The sequence below is a fragment of the Lactuca serriola genome, chromosome 3, assembly GCF_051521515.1.
Source record: "Lactuca serriola cultivar US96UC23 chromosome 3, Lser_US96UC23_V15, whole genome shotgun sequence".
Classification (NCBI taxonomy): Eukaryota; Viridiplantae; Streptophyta; class Magnoliopsida; order Asterales; family Asteraceae; genus Lactuca; species Lactuca serriola.
In genome coordinates, this window is record NC_136410.1 from 235,632,747 (window position 1) to 235,646,413 (window position 13,667).

A 13,667-nucleotide genomic window follows, 5' to 3' on the forward strand; every position below is an offset into this window, starting at 1 on the left:
ATATAAGTATAAGGGTTGAATTTTAACTTTTAAAATTCTAAGGGTTGGAACTAAAGTTTTTAACATGACTTTACTTGTTCCAAAACTTGAGGGCAAGTTTTGTAAACTTTCAAAACTTTTCATTTCTTGTAACTTATGAGTTTATTAGAGTAATAAAAATGAAGACTCTTCATTTTTCTAACTCTTGTGTTCTTTTAATGGTTTTAACTCAAGTGACTTTTGGTTTTCCATAACTTGAGGACAAGTTATGGACTCCATTAAAACACATTATGATCAAGAATTAAACTACCACATAGGTTACAAATAATTCCTATGATCATCTAAACATCATAAGATCAAGAACATGAACATGAACACTTTCATGAATCAAAACTACACTTAAAACTTTGTAATTTTGATAACTAGTTGTTGTAAATGGATTAGCAAAGACATTACACCATCTAAAACAAGTTTTTAAGTACCAAAACAGTTTAGGGTAATGTTTCTAGTCCATTTCCAGCAACTAAAGTCGAAAATCTGCACTCTGTGGCTCTTACTCGCCGAGTGCATGAACCTACTCGGCGAGTAGGTTGAAGATACAAGTGAACTCGGCGAGTCTCCCCATGGACTCGGCGAGTTCATCTGGCAGACAACAAGTTTTTCGACTTTTTTCAACTTTTAAGCACAAATAACAAACAAACAAGCCTAGGCTCTGATACCACTGATGGGATTTGAGCATTCTAACACTTCCTAAGTGTACATGCAACCCTAATACCCTTGGATCTATGTTTGTCTAATTATCATGCAAAATTGAATTCCAAGGTTATATTCCTATCTAGCATACACGGGGAATAATTTTTAACTTGAATGAAAGATAGAATAACTTACCTTGTTGTTGCTTATGTTCCTTGAAACCTTGTGAGCCTAGCACCCCAAGTGTGATGCCTCAAATGCTTCACACAACACCAAATGCTCTTGGAAAGACTTTTGAGAGAATACACACTTCTTGAAATTGGCCTAGCCCTCTAGTTTCTCATGTGTAGCCGATTTTGGTGGAGAATGGGATCTTATATAGTGTTGACACATCTAGGGTTACACCATGTAAACCCTAATGTGTCATGACTCTTTATTTCCATAACCCATGGGTTTGTAACTCCTATGGAGCATCCTATGGGTAGAACCCAACTTGATAATCCATGGAGCCTCTTAGCCCACTATACAAGATATGAATGATTTACATAATCAACCCATATATTTAATTAGTTATCTTTTGATCACTTAATTAATTCCAAATTAATTCTATTGATCAAACTAATTAAATAATATTATCAATATATTAGAACTTATAATATATTAATAATCTCCAAGTGTTATTCCTCTCATTTAGTCTATCGAATTGCATGGTGCCATGCAACCCAAATGGACCATGTCGGGTCGGGTCAAGAACTAACTAGAAATAGTTATGGACTTAGACACCTTATCCAACAGTTTTTCCCTTAATCGCTATCATTATCAAAATACGGAATTCGATTATTAGAGAAACCAAGAGAAGTTAGGGAAATAACATATGCCTCAGGAGTGAGGACTGCTGACTAAGGCAAAAGAATCATAGACTCCAGGAGAGTATCAAACGAACGACACGCCTGGTTCCGTCTAACAAATGGAGACACAGACCCCAGAAGGTACCAAATGAAAGGTACAGTTGGTAAGGTCTAAAACAGTGAATACAGACCGCAGACAGTATCAAATGAAAGATACATTTTGCAAGGTTAAAACAGTGTGACTCTGAAATTGAGTTACCAGCATACAGTGTAAATTGCCGGTGAAATACCGTTACCTTAAGACCATGAATTATAAGGTAACCCAGGATACTCGTAACCATACTAACCGACACTAGAGTACCAGACGCCCTACGAGCATCTTGAGAATATGACATTTGTCACCCCTTGGCTTGGTAGGCCGTGGACTGTAGCTAGCAGTCAGGGTTCGGGGGTGTCAATCCCGTATAGATCTATACATACAATGTCCGCTCTCCCTACAGGAGACTCTGGTTACCAACTAGACAACGGAGAAGGCCGTGTCCTGAAGATGCATCCCAAATAGTGGGTAGAGACTTCCATGAAAGGCTTCAAGAAGTGAAAGCATTACCATGTAGGAGTATAAAATAAGTAAAAGCGAAGCAGCAGTAACTAACAAGTAAAAGTATATGTCGTGAGAGAGAACTTCGATGAAAGGCTTGGAAAAACCTTTATACTCAGGGAAAATCACATTTGATATTCTTTGGTAAAATAAATTTGAAAAACTTTATAAATTCCTTGGAAACTTTTCATAACCCAATTTGAAATGAACTTTGATTAAAAACAGTATAAGTAAGAGTTTTGAACAAGTGAAAACCTTTTTGAAAACCATTTATAGCATTCTACTCGGTAAAAACAGTGTACAGTGGTAAAACCTTGTGCATGCGGGTTATCAATCACATATGATTGATACAATAACTGGTATGTTTAACTTGTATTCCCCCCCCCCTTTATAAAACATGTAAAAACATTGAAAGGTTCATTCAAGGGTATGAACTCACCTGGTGTAAGTGGATCCGACGAAGGCGCCAGTTGGGTGCTCGGTGTCAAGTAAAGACTTGGACACACTTAGTGACCTATTAAACATATGATAACATATGTTTACATACAATTAGTACAGATAATACCAATTAAACAAGTATACGCACCCTAAAGAGCGGAAAACACCTTGGCTAAGTGTTTGGGGTGTCCCGGGTAACAACTAAGGGCTCAAATAGCTTAGGAATGGATTTTACTCTCTAAGAGTAAACTCTCAATACTTAGTTTACGGCCCAGGGACAACTCCCCATGAGTTTACGGTCGTAAACTCATGGTGAGGGGGTTCTAGTGTGTTTTAAGGCTTCAACTTGCTTGCGGAATTACTCTAGGTCCAAATCTAAGAGTCATGAATGAGTTTAGGGCTTTTAAAGGCATCATTAGGGAGTTTACAGCCCATGAACCATCCCTAAGGGAGTTCACGGCCGTGAACTCCTATGCCATGAGATTATTGAAGTATTAAGCCCTTAAATCACTCCTAGTAATTATTCAAGGCTATAGGGGTGTTTGGGGGTTCCAAGTGTGCACTCCTTTAGAGTTTATGGTCCAAATGACCATCCCTTGGGAGTTTATGGCCGTAAGCTCTATGGCTTGGCCGTGAACTCTCATACACCCACAACTCTTTGATTTTAAGCCCTTGTTTCAATCCTAGCATTTTCTAGTGAAAGTATAAGGCCATTTAAGGGACATTTACTATCATTTTAACATGTTTAGGGGTGTTTACATCCTAGGCACTTTCTTGGGCCGTAAACTCCATGTTACCCCATATTTCCTTGTGTTAAAATGATCTAAACCCGAAATAGCAAGTCCCTTAATTATGTCTTAAGCCTAAGCGTGGTTTAGGAGTGTTTTTGGGGCATTTTGACATGGTTTAGAGGTGTTTACGGCCTAAGCATGTGCTTGGGCCGTAAACTCTCTTTTATGCCCTAAATTGATTGTTTTAGATGAGCAAACACTCCTAGGGTAATTCCTCAATTTAATTCCATGCTTTTAGGGACAAGTTTGGGTCTTTTTGGCCTCAAATAAGGTGTTTATGGCCTAAGGAGGATCTTGGGCCGTAAACTCCTTTTCAACAGCTTCTAAGTCCGATTTTTAAGCTATAAACGAAAATCATAATGTTTAGAACAAGCTAGGATAAGTGGACTTATGATTTGGAAGCGTTTGGTTGCGGATTCGGGTCGAAAACGAGTCTAGAGAGAGAGTATAGAGATAGAGGGTGGAAAATGCTCAAATGGATTTTACTCCCCCTTATATATGGGTGGGACTTAGAGCTCAGTAGAATTCTACCCGATACTGTCGTTATACGAGGCTTTTGGTCGCACCCGATTTAGTGGTCGTAATAATAAAAAACTAACTTTTCCATTTAAATGAAAATGTGTGTTACGAGTTTTTATTTCTCTTATCACGACTTAACAACATGAAATTATAAATAATTGAAACATTTATTTATTTGACGACCTCTAATTAACGGAACTTTTATACAGTGGAATATTCCGTTAACGGTAACAGGGTAATGTAACGGAATAACTTTGGGTTGTCACATCATCCCCCCGTTAGAGGGAATTTCGTCCCGAAATTCAGGTCTAGGCAAGGAAGTAGGTATGAATGACCGCGTAGAGGCAGGAGGATACTTCCTATTCTGTTTGTCCTCGCATTCCCCTGTGAATCTTTGGTCTGTGTTTGTCATCTCAACAAACCTTCACCTACGGGATGCGGGTTCCGTCTCGGTAGCTAGTGGATTCTGACTGGTGTATCTACGAGGTTAGGGTTCTCAACAGTCTCTATCAAGATGAGTGAGGCACGAAGAGTGATGTCGGGTAACCGCATACCAAGTCTAAGAAGTGGATCGATCGAGGTGTGAAGCTTGTGGAATTTCCGAAAGTAGTAGTGGTCTGACGAGGGTTGGACCAAATATCTGCGAGGATTCTCGGATGGTCCTAGGCTCTCGGAAGGGTAGAGCCTTTTAGTACTTAGAACATAGTGTACTTCTATGGCAAGATCATCACTGTCGCGATCGCCATTCCGAAGTTCCTAATGTTCTCTCCCATACTGGTGGTGTAGTCCTTCGGGTTGGTTCTTAGGAATCTCGGGTTGTCCTTTGTTTCGCGTTTCCTGTCAACTGGCTTTTAGAGGCTTTCTAGGTCATCGGATGGTTTACATGCCCATGGTTATTTGTCTGCTGAAGAGTGTCTATCTCAAGCATGTGCAAAATGAACCTGCACTAACGAATCTTGAGATATGGAAACCCTGAAGGTCGGGGAGATAGGGTTTCACCAGACGAGTGTTGGACTATCTCAGGAGGTGGTTCTACTATTTCTGCGTGAGATAGTATCTGTGGAACACCTAATAGTCCAATGAATCTCTAAGACTTTGGTTTATTCTAGCTTTGAAAGCGCATGCTCCTTTATAACCCTTCGACTAACACCAAGAGTGGTGTCAAGTCTATAATCTCTTCGGGATCTGGGTCATGAGGTTTAACGTCGCTACTTTCGCACTATGATCAAGTATTCCTGGCTGCGGAGGTTATCCTGTGGTCCACGGTATTCTAGTTTTTACTTCGGACAATGAAGTCTATCGTCTACGGGGCGACGACGATTTACTCCATGCGAGAGGGTGGAGGGTTATAGGCACTACTAGTCTGTAACAGGGTGGACGAAGTGCCTGAGTACTGCGAACATCTTCGGCCACTACTCTTCCGAAGGTTCTGAGTTTCTCGGTCTAGGTCAAATCTAGTGAGTATAGGTTCCCATCCCTCGGAACTTTAGTCTTCTCATCCATTATTCTTAGAGCTTACTTTATCGCAGCTCTCGGATTTCCGGGATATTCGCCGCGATGCTTAATTCGGGGGACTAAGCGTGAATGGATGGTCGTAGTCAATGTCCTTGTCTCTTACGACTCAGGTTTCTTTATCAACCGAGGGTGTTAGCTACTAGGTTGGCTCAAGCGGAATGACAACAACTTCGGGTTTGTGGTCATTATAGTAGCTCAATCCGTAGGGTTCTCTTGACTCTAGCTCCTGTTCCATGGGATAGGATGAAGGGTCTTTCTAGGGAATCTACTAGGTATGCTTTGAGTGGTTATCGTCTTCTAGAGTATCTACAGTGTCGTTCACTTTGGTGTCCATCTGACTACGAGGGGTCGGTCAACAGTGTATGATACCCTCTCTTGGGTACTTCGGAAGTTTTGAGATAAGAGAGACGACTGACGGATCGCATTAGTCTTTATTACTTTTATTTTGTTTAGGTTCGGAAGAACCTTTATTTGCCGAAAGGGCTATGGAGAAAATTCTTTTTACACAGCACTAGGGATGAACACATGGTTGAACGAAGTCAAACCATGATCGATAGATTCGTCGAAGTTGGCATACCTCGACATGATATAAAGTGAAGATCGATAGAGTCATGCGCCGAACAGGCACACAAGGTCTAGGCGTCTAAGGTTTCATCCTGTATCACTATCGCGGATACCTGGACCGATACAGTCGACGCGGAACTATAGAGTGTTCTAAGGGTTTCTGAGTGGAGTACCTTCTCATGAATGGATTCTCACGAGGCATTTCTATAATCGCCTAACATATACTAGTCATGTAGAGTTAAGGTGGGGAGGACTGTTGACTGAGCGACTCCGCCCTAAATCCACAACCAAACGAGGAACAGGAAATGAGGCGGCATTCACTCACTCTAGGTCTATCCATCTTAACTATACATGGTCGTAACGTATATGTTTAGCCATTATAGTTTTACCTAATGAATTTTAAATTTTATAACAGTGCTGCGAATTTCGCCTTAATGGGGAAGTAATTACATTTGAAATAATCCTTTAATGTTTTTAGTTTTGTTATCTGAGATCGTAAGACGTACCAAAAATCTACCAGGTTCCTTGATGCTTCTCCCTATGTAGTAGAGTTAGACTCCTCCTGTGTCCTTGTCTTTCCCTTCGGTTGGGCAGTCCCTTTTGAAGTGTCCCATTTCACCACATAGGTGGCAAACTTTACGGGTCGCCACATTGGTGGTTGATGTAATAAACTCAACCGGGGTTCTGCAGACGCGAGCAGTATGTCCCAACATGTGGCACCTAGCACAATAGAGCTCCCGGCAGACACCATGATGATGGTAGCTGCACTTGCTGCAATGGGGAAGGTTTCCTAAGTATGGTCTCCTAGGTGTAGGGATGGAAGGGTTGGTAGGAAATTTGACCATCTCAGCTCGTTTCCCTTCGGAAGGTCCTTGAGTCGAGGTACTTCCCTCCTCGATCTTGATCTTTCTCTTTAGTGGATTTGAGTGAGGTTCTTGGGTGGCTGGGTATGCAGGGGTTGGTTGCTGCTGTCCATTGCTAGAATCGGAAGTCCCGATAAGGCCCTTGCTAACATTGGCGTTGTTAGCATTCAGGTGAGTCATGACAGTTGCTACGGCTGCCGAGACTGCAGCTTGGAACGTAGCTTCATCGAAGAAGAGAGTAGGTTTCTTGCTTGTGGACTGGTTGCGTTTCTTTGGAGGCATGGTTTTTCCTACACGGAAAGGAATACAAGATAATGAGAGACGATGGCTAACCCTGGACATATCTGTCCTGACTGTATTAGGCATAAACTTTCCCGTGCCTCGGGTACTGGTTGTCTAAGTGTCGACCTACATCCCTATGACGTACTCCTGGTAATCAAGGTTGGAGTGTGTGAGTATCGGGAAAAGGCCATAAGAGGCGAGTCGTTCCTACTAAGTTACCTTTATACTGGGAAGGTTTCACTCTCCAGCCTGGAAAGATTTGAGAATAGTTCAAAACGAAGACCGCGGAAAGAAAGGCTCATGAAGGCTTATGGCTAGATACTTTCAATAGAGGTGCGGGGATCCTCTCTAATCGTGTAACTGGCAACGGGAAACGACGATTTACCTAACCCATAGCGTGAGTAGTGTAACCACTAACTCACTAAATTGTATTATTTTAAGGGTGTATTATCGAGACGAACACGAGGGTAAGACACTTCTCGGGTTCCATGTATTGGCTCCCTCTGTCTGCCTCGTACCTTTGGATGAAGTCGGCGTTGGTTTCCTTCGGGTAGTTACCTAGGGTTCTCTCCTCGTATGGACACATTGAATTTCTACTCCGCCTTCCTTCTGATTGCGACTCTGGGTGTCATCACTTCATGGTGGATGACTGGGAATCTCGGAAGCTTAGGCGAATTTTCTTACCGATGTCCCTAAAAGATATAGGCACTTGGTGAATTCAATAGTCTCGACCTAGTTCATTCGTTTCCTACCTGGAAATCTTCTCAATGAACTTCTTCGGGGTCGGACTCAACTCTTCTGTTAAGCACTGAAGTGGATAGGGTTGTCTACAGGGTTCGTGCGAGAATTGGAAATGTCTAAAGAATCCTAAGAGATTATTAACATTTCACTGGATGATCCACATCGAGTCCTGCTACGATTACACAGGGTATACAAATCATATATAGCTTAGATCCGATAGGCCTTCGAATATGTGATACTACTCTATATCCACATCCCAACGAGGAAATGGAAGTAGAGCGAAACCACACATTCTTAGCCTATGGGATCCTTATTATATATAACCTTGGGAGTATACCCTCTGTAGTTGTAGGTATATCAATAAGGATCTTTTTAGTTCTTCACACAAGGTTGGTGTGAATCTTTTAGTGTTCCAAAATACTCCTATAGTATTTTAACTTTATGTTTGGCTCTAACATTCCTAGTTAGTAAGTTTTAGACTTGTTGCAACACCACTATCACTCCCAAGCACACGTTCATCGCATCTCGAATAAATGTAGTTGATCAGGTTACATTTATTCCAGCTTACGATTACATAACTCCCAGGTTTGACTGTAGTGCTCAACATCCGAAGACTTTTATTATTGTTCTTCTTGTGATACTTTTGTTCGAGAGTTTAGGTTCTGGATGTTGTTATACTTTGGTAAAATATGGTTATATTTTAAAGTATAATTCTTGGTCAGAGTGTTTTATCCCTTTGCATTTATAGGCTGTATATCTTTTATGAATTGATATACTTAGCTCACTATAAACAATGCTCTGATACCAATCTGTCACATCCCAAAACCGGAACGGCGGAAACGTTCTGGGGTGGATGACGTCATGTCAAGTATCACAACACATGCATTATAGTAATCAAAGTACAACAAAACATTGCATTAATAGTAATAGTTTTACATGGTTTACTTTACAATACAACAATGTAATACAAGTAAATATAATAAGTACAGCATGGTACTAAGCTATCTTCATCAACAGCTCCGAGGATGTACCTGTCTAATGCTGACCTGAGAATACAAGTTATTTGAAAAGCGAGTATCAGCATTTTTACAAATGCTGGTGAGTTCATAAGTATTTAGTGACATTTTATTCAAATAACCTTATAATGAAGTAGTTTAAGAGATTTCAGTGTATTAGAGTTCTTTCCAGAAAATCCGATATTTTCTTTAATAACAGCAGCCTTCTACCAAGACTGGACAGAGTTATGTGGTAAAAAGTAGTTTTTCCCTTAATCGCTATCATTATCAAAATACAGAATTTGATTATTAGAGAAAGCAAGAGAAGTCAGGGAAATAACATATGCCTCAGCAGTGAGGACTGCTGACTAAGGCAAAGGAATGATAGAATCCAGGAGAGTATACAACGAACGACATGCCTGGTTTCGTCTAACAAATGGAGACACAGACCCCAGAAGGTACCAAATGAAAGGTACAGCTGGTAAGGTCTAAAACAGTGAATACAGACCGCAGACAGTATCAAATGAAAGATACATTTTGCAAGGTCAAAACAGTGTGACTCTGAAACTGAGTTACCAGCATACAGTGTAAATTGCCGGTGAAATACCGTTACCTTAAGACCATGAATTATAAGGTAACCTGGGATACTCGTAACCATACTAACCGACACTAGAGTACCAGACGCCCTACGAGCGTCTTGAGAATATGACATTTGTGACCCCTTGGCTTGGTAGGCCGTGGACTGTAGCTAGCAGTCAGGGTTCGGGGGTGTCAATCCCGTATAGATCTATACACACAATGTCCGCTCTCCCTACAGGAGACTCTGGTTACCAACTAGATGACAGAGAAGGCCGTTTCCTGAAGATGCATCTCAAATAGTGGGTAGAGACTTCCAAATAGTGGGTTTCTAATGTAAATGCTGAACTAGAGATAGAGACTCATAACTAAACTGACTGAAGTAAACCCATATGTCTATGCTTGTGTACATAATATATAACTAATGAATCAAACGACCTTCGGATGGACATCCGATCCCACCAGACCACATCTCAACGAAGAAAAGGAAATAGGGCGGACAAACCTTCCTAAGTCCTTCAATCATTACTTGTATGCATCTAGACAAGCACATACATACATCTAACTACGCTTGAGTGTGTAACAAGTGGATTCATATCGTGAAGTATAAGTGTACAGTGTGGAATAACCGAATCGTGAAGTATAAGCGTGCCAAAAGTAAGTGTATCGCGAAGTAGAAAAGACAACAAGTGAAGTAGGAGCGTATCGACTTTAGGTGAAGTAGAAGCGATATCAAGTATAAGTGAATTATAAGCGTATCACTAAGTAAGAGTGTGAACAAGTATAGGCGTCCAGCAGGTATAAGTGTATCACGAAGTGGAAACGTTATCAAGTATAAGTGTGCCACGAACTAGAAGCAACAATTGGTGAAGTAAGAGCGTCTATCAAGTATAAGTGACTACTAGTACAAGTGAAATAGAGGCAATAACAGGTATAAGCGCTTCAAGAAGTGAAAGCGTTACCAATTAGGAGTATAAAATAAGTAAAAGCGAAGCAGCAGTAACTAACAAGTAAAAGTATACGTCGTGAGAGAGAACTTCGATGAAAGGCTTGGAAAAACCTTTATACTCAGGGAAAATCACATTTGGTATTCTTTGGTAAAATAAATTTGAAAAACTTTATAAATTCGTTGGAAACTTTTCATAACCCAGTTTGAAATGAACTTTGATTAAAAACAATATAAGTAAGAGTTTTGAACAAGTGAAAACCTTTTTGAAAACCATTTATAGCATCCTACTCGGTAAAAACAGTGTATAGTGGTAAAACCTTGTGCATGCGGGTTATCAATCACATGTGATTGATATGATAACTGGTATGTTTAACTTGTATTCCCCCCTTATAAAACATGTAATAACATTGAAAGGTTCATTCAGGGGTATGAACTCACCTGGTGTAAGTGGATCCGACGAAGGCGCCGGTTGGGTGCTCGGTGTCAAGTAAAGACTTGGACACACTTAGTGACCTATTAAACATATGATAACATATGTTTACATACAATTAGTAAATATAATACCAATTAAACAAGTGTACGCACCCTAAAGACCGGAAAACACATTGGCTAAGTGTTTGGGGTGTCCCGGGTAACAACTAAGTGCTCAAATGGCTTAGGAATGGAGTTTACTCTCCAAGAGTAAACTCTCAATACTTAGTTTATGGCCTAGGGACAACTTCCCATGAGTTTACGGTCGTAAACTCATGGTGAGGGGGTTCTAGTGTGTTTTAAGGCTTCAACTTGCTTGCGGAATTACTCTAGGTCCAAATCTAAGAGGCATGAATGAGTTTAGGGCTTTTAAAGGCATCATTGAGAGTTTACGGCCCATGAACCATCCCTAAGGGAGTTCACGGCCGTGAACTCCTATGCCATGAGATTATTGAAGGTTTAAGCCCTTAAATCACTCCTAATAATTATTCAAGGCTATAGGGGTGTTTGAGGTTCCAAGTGTGCACTCCTTTAGAGTTTATGGTCCAAATGACCATCCCTTGGGAGTTTACGGCCGTAAGCTCTATCGCTTGGCCGTGAACTCTCATACACCCACAACTCTTTGATTTTAAGCCCTTGTTTCAATCCTAGCAATTTCTAGTGAAAGTATAAGGCCATTTAGGGGACGTTTACTATCATTTTAGCATGTTTAGGGGTGTTTATGGCCTAGGCACTTGCTTGGGTCGTAAACTCCATGTTACCCCATATTTCCTTGTGTTAAAATGATCTTAACCCGAAATAGCAAATCCCTTAATTATGTCTTAAGCCTAAGGGTGGTTTGGGAGTGTTTTTGGGGCATTTTGACATGGTTTAGAGGTGTTTACGGCCTAAGCATGTGCTTGGGCCGTAAACTCTCTTTTATGCCCTAAATTGATTGTTTTAGATGAGCAAACACTCCTAGGGTAATTCCTCAATTTAATTCCAAGCTTTTAGGGACAAGTTTGGGTCTTTTTGGCCTCAAATAAGGTGTTTACGGCCGAAGGAGGATCTTGGGCCGTAAAATCCTTTTCAACATCTTCTAAGTCCGATTTTTAAGCTATAAACACGAATCATAATGTTTAGAACAAGCTAGGATAAGTGGACTTACGATTTGGAAGCGTTTGGTTGCGGATTCGGGTCGAAAACGAGTCTAGAGAGAGAGTATAGAGAGAGAGGGTGGAAAAGGCTCAAATGGATTTTACTCCCCCTTATATATGGGTGGGATCTGGAGCTCAGTAGAATTCTACCCGATACCGTCGTTATACGGGGCTTTTGGTCGCACCCGATTTAGTGGTCGTAATAATAAAAAACTAACTTTTCCATTTAAATGAAAATGTGTATTACGAGTTTTTATTTCTCTTATCACGACTTAACGACATGAAATTATAAATAAATGTAACATTTATTTATTTGACGACCTCTAATTAACGGAACTTTTATACAGTGGAATATTCCGTTAACGGTAACGGGGTAATGTAACGGAATAACTTTGGGTTGTCACATCATCCCCCCGTTAGAGGGAATTTCGTCCCGAAATTCAGGTCTAGGCAAGGAAGTAGGTATGAATGACCGCGTAGAGGCAGGAGGATACTTCCTATTCTGTTTGTCCTCGCATTCCCCTGTGAATCTTTGGTCTGTGTTTGTCATCTCAACAAACCTTCACCTACGGGATGCGGGTTCCGTCTCGGTAGCTAGTGGGTTCCGACTGGTGTATCTACGAGGTTAGGGTTCTCAAAAGTCTCTATCAAGATGCGTGAGGCACGAAGAGTGACGTCGGGTAACCGCATACCAAGTCTAAGAAGTGGATCGATCGAGGTGTGAAGTTTGTGGAATTTCCGAAAGTAGTAGTGGTCTGACGAGGGTTGGACCAAATCTCTGCGAGGATTCTCGGATGGTCCTAGGCTCTCAGAAGGGTAGAGCCTTTCATTACTTAGAACATAGTGTACTTCTATGGCAAGATCATCACTGGCGCGATCGCCATTCCGAAGTTCCTAATGTTCTCCCCCGTACTGGTGGTGTAGTCCTTTGGGTTGGTTCTTAGGAATCTCGGGTTGTCCTTTGTTTTGCGTTTCCTGTCAACTGGCTTTTAGAGGCTTTCTAGGTCATCGGATGGTTTACATGCCCATGGTTGTCTGTCTGCTGAAGAGTGTCTATCTCAAGCATGTGCAAAATGAACCTACACTAACAAATCTTGAGATACGGAAACCCTGAAGGTCGGGGAGATAGGGTTTCACCAGACGACTGTTGGACTATCTCAGGAGGTGGTTCTACTATATCTGCGTGAGATAGTATCCGTGGAACACCTAATAGTCCAATGAATCTCTAAGACTTTGGTTTATTCTAGCGTGGAAAGCACATGCTCCTGCATAACCCTTCGACTAACACCAAGACTAGTGTCAAGTCTATAATCTCTTCGGGATCTGGGTCATGAGCTTTAACGTCGCTACTTTCGCACTTTGATCAAGTATTCCTGGCTGCGGAGGTTATCCTGTGGTCCTCGGTATTCTAGTGTTTACTTCGGAGAATGAAGTCTATCGTCTACGGGGCGACGACGATTTCCTCCATGCGAGAGGGTGGAGGGTTATAGGCACTACTAGTCTGTAACAGGGTGGACGAAGTGCCTGAGTACTGCGAACATCTTTGGCCACTACTCTTCTGAAGGTTCTGAGTATTCTCGGTCTAGGTCAAATCTAGTGAGTATAGGTTCCCATCCCTCGGAACTTTAGTCTTCTCATCCATTCTTCTTAGAACTTACTTTATCGCAGCTCTGGGATTTCCAGGATATTCGCCGCGATGCTTAATTCGG